Source organism: Globicephala melas, chromosome 6, assembly GCF_963455315.2.
Source record: "Globicephala melas chromosome 6, mGloMel1.2, whole genome shotgun sequence".
NCBI lineage: Eukaryota > Metazoa > Chordata > Mammalia > Artiodactyla > Delphinidae > Globicephala > Globicephala melas.
The window spans coordinates 82,083,550-82,089,648 of NC_083319.1; positions in this window are offsets into that span (position 1 = coordinate 82,083,550).

Genomic DNA, 6,099 nt, shown 5'->3' on the forward strand with positions numbered 1-6,099 from the left:
TAGCTAAACCGAAACAGAGCACCAAAAACAGTGTAATGCCATCCACTAGCATTCGATCAATAAGAAATACAGCTCTAAAAAATCACTCCCTTCTGCAAGACGAAAAAGTTCTGGAGATCTGTTGCACAACAATGTGAATATATTTAACACTGCTGAACTGCACACTTCAAAACGGTTAAGATGATAAATTTTACATACGTGTTTTACCAGGATTGAATTTTTTTTTTTTAAAAGAGCAAAATTAGGGAATTCCCTGGCAGTCCAGTGGTTAAGACACGGGGCTTTCACTGCCGTGGGCCCAGGTTCAATCTCTGGTCAGGGAACTAAGATCCCACAAGCTGCGAGACGCAGCTAAATAAATAAAAACAAAAAAATAAATTAATAAAAAGAGCAAAATTATTCCATTATAGATTCTGTCTGTAGTAGCCAGCCTCGAAGAAGGCCTCCAAAAATCCCAACCTCCTGATGTTCACACCTGTGTAGTCTCCTCCCACATTGTTCCAGAAGTGATCGTGTGTCACTTCCACAACTAGGTTATAAAAGGTTGTGGCTTTCATTTCTCTCTCTCTCTTGCTGTCTCTCCCTCTCTCTCATCACTCATTCTGAAGGAAACCAGCTACCATGTTATGAAGACCCTCAGGCAGCCTTCAGAGAGGCAGACACAGCAAAGAACTGTGGTCTCCAGTCAACATCAGGTGATGACCTGAATCCTGCAAATAACCTGGTCTTCAGAAACTGTAAGATGATAAATACTTGTTTTAGAGCTGCTAAGTTTTGGGGTAATTTGTAATGCAGCAATAAAATAATACCCTAGGGGATGATCATTGATATTCATAATGATGACCCAGAGCACTGAAATATCCTGACATGTTTTCTGAATCGTCAATAAGAAGCTGCAATTGCAGAAGGTCTCCTGATACCGTTGAAGGCTTAGTTATATTCAAATTTCCTGGTGACACTAATCATGACCCTCCGTCAGCAAGGAAGTTTGATTAAGCTGAAACCCATATTTCCCTGCCCCTTCAGGGTAACTAAGAATTTATTGCAGAGAAGAACCAAGAAAGAGTAAGAGAGAGGAGACAAATAACGAGCAACTCAGCAATTTTCATTCATTTAAAAGAATGCTGTAAAGAAAACTTAGAAAATGTATACCACAGGAGCAAAAGTTTTGAAAGACTGGCATACTTTGAATTAACCCAAGAAAACTCAACGAACTTTTCTTCAAGACGATAAAGAAAAGAAGAAGCTATCTTTACCAGAGTTACGCAGCATAATAGTATCTACCATTCAAAGAGAATTTGGAGGAGAAACTTAGTTGCCTGGAGAATTTATACTTGTAAAAACTATCGTCATTACTGTATTGATTAAAAGGTAAGAGAAAATGTATCTGGAGTGTGTTTAAATGAAAGAAAGAAAGGGAGGGAGGGAGGGAGGAAGGAAGGAGGAAAGATGGAAGGAAGGAAGGGAGGGAGGGAAAGAAAATAGGTAATGTATGTCATCAAAGTGTTGTCTGAATCAACTGGCCACTGATAGAGAAGATAGAAGAGATAGAGACATGATAAAAAGTAGGCAAAAGTGTATTTTTGTTCTGTTTTAAGTGGATTTAATTTAACTAAAAGGAGTATTCACAACCTAACGCCAATAAAGGAGTATTCTACAACATCACTGGTGTCAGTGATAGTTACCATCAGGTGCAACGTCAGCAGAAACACTAGCAGCCAGTTAAGAAGTAAACCAAGCTGGAGGAGATGAAAGTCAAGGTCAATTTAGATTCTTAGCATATCAGGCATTACTCATTCCTGCTTCACCAGCTCACTTTCCTGAGTCCCTCACTGCTGCTGGGACTTGTAAATTAGGTAGGAAAGATCCCAACTGTGTGTGTGCATGATATATCATACATATAGAAGTATGTAAAATGCATATGTACAGTTTAAGGTAAAATAATACAATAAACACTTGTGCATCTGTATTAGTCAGGGTTCTCCAGAAAAACAGAACCAATAGGAAATATATAGATATATAGAAGATTTATTATGAGGAGTCTGTGGTCTGCTACCATGATCTACTTTCGGCAAGCTGGAGGCCCAGGAAAGCCAGTGGCATAGTTCTAGTCCAAGCCCAAAGACCTGAGAACCAAGAGCCCAATGTCCAAGCGTAAAAGAAGACAGATGTCCCAGCTCAACAGAGACAGCAAATTCACCCTTCCTCTGCCATTTTGTTATATTCAGGCCCTCAGTGTACTGGATGATGCCCACGCGCATTTGTGAGGGCCATATGTTTTACTCAGTCTATCAATTAAAATGCTAACCTCTTCTAGAAACACCCCACAGAAACACCCATAATGTTTTACAAGCTACCTGGGCACCTCTTAGCCCAGTCAAGTTGACACGTAAAATTAACCATCACACTGTCCAATATATAGGTTAAAAATAGAATATTGCCAGTTTACCAGAAGACGTTTTGTGCCTCTTCCGACACACATCATCTTGAATTTTTGGTTAATCATTCTCTTGCTTTTCTGCATAGTTTTATTATACATGTATATATCCTTAGACTATAAACATATTGCTTAATTTTCTTGTTTTTAAACAAGAAATGGGAATTACATAGATTTAATTCTTCTAATCAGCATTATGGTTTTGATATGCCTTTGTATCAATAGCTGTAATTCATTCATACTATTGGCTATACCGTGTTTCATCGTTTGAATATGCAATGATTTATTAAGCCATCTCATCGCTGATGGATATTCAGGATGTTTCCAGTTTGGAGCTATTATGAACACAACTTCCTGTACATTTATGTACGTATGTCCAGTGTAAACCTAGGAATAAAATTGCAGAACTGTAGGGTATATGCCTATTCAGTTTTATTCTATCATGCCAAACTGCCTTTCAAGAAAGGTGACACCAGTTTACATTTCTCCCAGCAAAGAATGAGTATTCTTATTCCTAATATCCCATATATACATCTTCAGAGTATAAGTTTTGTATTTCTTTTATTAATTTTTTCCTAATTATTTTGTTCTTTTCGATGCTGCTGTAAATGGGATTTTTCTTAATTTCCCTTTCAGATTGTTCACTGCTGGCGTATAGAAATACAATTGCTTTTTGTATGTTGATCGTGTAGCCTGAAACCTTTCTGGACTCATTTATCAGCTCTAATAGGGTCATCATAGATGTCTCAGAATTTTCTGTATACAACATCATATAATCTGGAAGTATAGTTTTACTTATTCCTTTCTAATCTGGATGCCTTTATTTCTTTTTCTTGTCTAATTGCCCTGGCTAGAATCTCCAGTAGAATGCTGAATGGAAGTGATGAGAACAGACATGCTTGCTTGTTCCTGATCATAGGGGAAACGTTCAGTCTTTCACCATTAAGTAGAACATTTGCCGTGGGGTCCACAGATGCTCTTTATCAGGTTGAGGATTTTGTATTCCTAGTTTGTTGAGTATTTTATCATGAAGAGATGTTGAATTTTGTCAAATGCTTTTTCTGCATCTACTGAGGTAGCAAAAATCATTTTTCCTTTGTACAAACTTTGTTCTGGGCCCTTTGAGTGACCCTTTTTAGTTATGAAGATGCGAAGCAAGTTCACAACCATTACTTCCAGGAGAATGTAAAATAGGCTACTTTGGGGCTTGATTAAGACCTGGGATTTGGTCTGTGGAGCTCTTCCATGCATCTATTTGAATTCTCAAAATTAAACCAAGATCAAGGACCCATCTGGAAGGGAAGAGGTGCTGATGTAACCTCTTCTTAATGAGACTTGTCAGATGTGAGACCACTGTTATGGGAATATCTGTCCTGCCCAGCCATCCTGGTAGATGCTTTGCTTCCCAGGGAAGTGCTTGTGTGCATTAAGGTGCTCCCCCCTGCACCCCATCTAACCCCTGTAGAAGGAGCAGCTGCATACAGGAGGCTTTCTACAGCCACTATTACCAGATAAGACTTACAGTGCAGGATGTCTGTGGTCTGGGGGTGATCTGGACTCAGGTCACTATAGTAACACACGCAGAAAGCAGTACCTCGCTGAGGGTCTCTTCAGGCTTCCAGGGTACCATGTGCCTCAGTTAGTACAGCAGTTCCTGCAGTAGACAGATAGGACCTAATATCAGATTGCCCAACAGCTGAGAAGCCCTGAGACAACCAGGGCCAGCAGGTGGCACTCTCAGTAGTCAAAAATGTGAAACTCAGCTCTTAGGGTCACTTCTGAGTTCTGCTGTCCTGGAAGCAAGCACAGGAGGATTTGTTCACTGACTCTTGAGAAAAAAAGTGCTGGATAGCTTTCCTTTGACCCATCAGATACACCCTCCAACCTTCTCTTCCCTCCTCTGTGTCCAGGAGATTGGCATGCACTGGCGGACTCAACAGACTCTCTAGCTCTCTGTCTTCCAGTTGGGACTGGCCAGTGGGGTTTGATCACTAGCAGGAGATCAAAGGGCAAGAGAAGGGGAGGGGAGGTCATTTATGCTCCTGATTCCCTCCCTGTTGGGTCAATAAGGGGTGTCTTATCTATCTCTCTTGCTAAGGCCACATTTCCTATCAGACATCTCTATCCAAACAGCGCTCACATGCTCTCTCTCCCCTCCCACCCTAGCCCAATGAAGGCTCCCTTCCACTGCCCCTCACACCTCCCCTCACTTACTAAGACTAGGACCCTGTGTTGCTTTAACTGACCCCACCTGCATCTCTGTAAATAGCCCCTTTACTGAACCCTTTTCAAATAACCTAACTTGAGTGTTCTGTTTCTTGCCACCACTATGACTAGTACAGAAAATATGACATCCTTGGACATATCTTGGGAGGGACATCTGGGGAGAAGAAACAGAATTTCTGCTAACCATTCTGCATTTGAATTTTGAAAGAAATGTGAACTCTAGGTTTTTAAAATTTTTTTTTACCCGAACTGGTAAAGCAGAGCACAGGTTACAGCAAGGCTTATATATCTATCCCCCTACCTGCCTGCAAGCACCTGGAGGGTAACAGTATTCACCTTTGGAGTCCTGCGGATGGTAGATGTTCAAGAAATGTTCATCAAGCACAACTGAACTGTAAGACCTTAGGCGTCACCTCTCTCTCCAGGGCTGTTGCTTCATCTGTATAACCTCTATCCAGGAACACTGAAATTTCACCCACTTGAGCTACATAAGAAAAACAGTTGGGCTTCCCTAGTGGCGCAGTGGTTGAGAGTCCACCTGCTGATGCAGGGGACACGGGTTCGTGCCCCGGTCCGGGAAGATCCCACATGCCGCGGGGCAACTAGGCCGGTGAGCCATGGCCGCTGAGCCTGCGCGTCCAGGGCCTGTGCTCCGCAACAGGAGAGGCCACAACAGTGAGAGGCTCGCGTACCGGGAAAAAAAAAGTCGGTGCAGGGGTAATTGAAATATTCTTTAGATAAATGCTTTTATGTCAGCTTTATTGTTTTCAAGAACACAGAGTAATATGATCTTGGATAACGAAGGAGGTTGGGCAGAATGTCATTGGAAGTACTTTTAATCAAGTATTTTAAATGGTACATAATTAACATTGTTTTAAAGCAAAATGGCCCTTCAAAGGGTGCTTCTTCCCCTTAAGTAATTTACCTGAGAACAGGAACCAGATTAAATAGCAGAGCCATGACATGTGCCACTATGGACCTGTCTATATTTGACACCAAAAGAAATCTGCCTTGTATTGTATTATTGTGACAAAATGCCAGGTTACAAAACACCGTGTACAGCATGATCCCAACTTCATAAAATATTCATACCCATTTATCTATGCGGGATGGCGGATCATTTTGGGAACGGACGCTTGTTGCCTGCAGGTGCGGCAAAGTGTGAATTCATTTTCTGCTTTTTCTTTTTACAACTTTTAAAAAACAAATAAATGCTCTTTCCATTAGTGAAGGAGGAGCCCGAGGGTCCGGCCTGCAAGGGCGAGGCTCCCCTGCAGCGGAGAGGGGCTACGAGAGGAGGACCGCAGGTGCAGGGACTCGGGACCGGCTCCCTCCTGCCTGCGGGAGGCTCCACTTACCCCACGAGGGAAACGGGCGCGGAGGGCGCAGCGAGAACTGGGTGGAATTGGGGGGAAAGGGAAGCGGTGGGCCGCCGG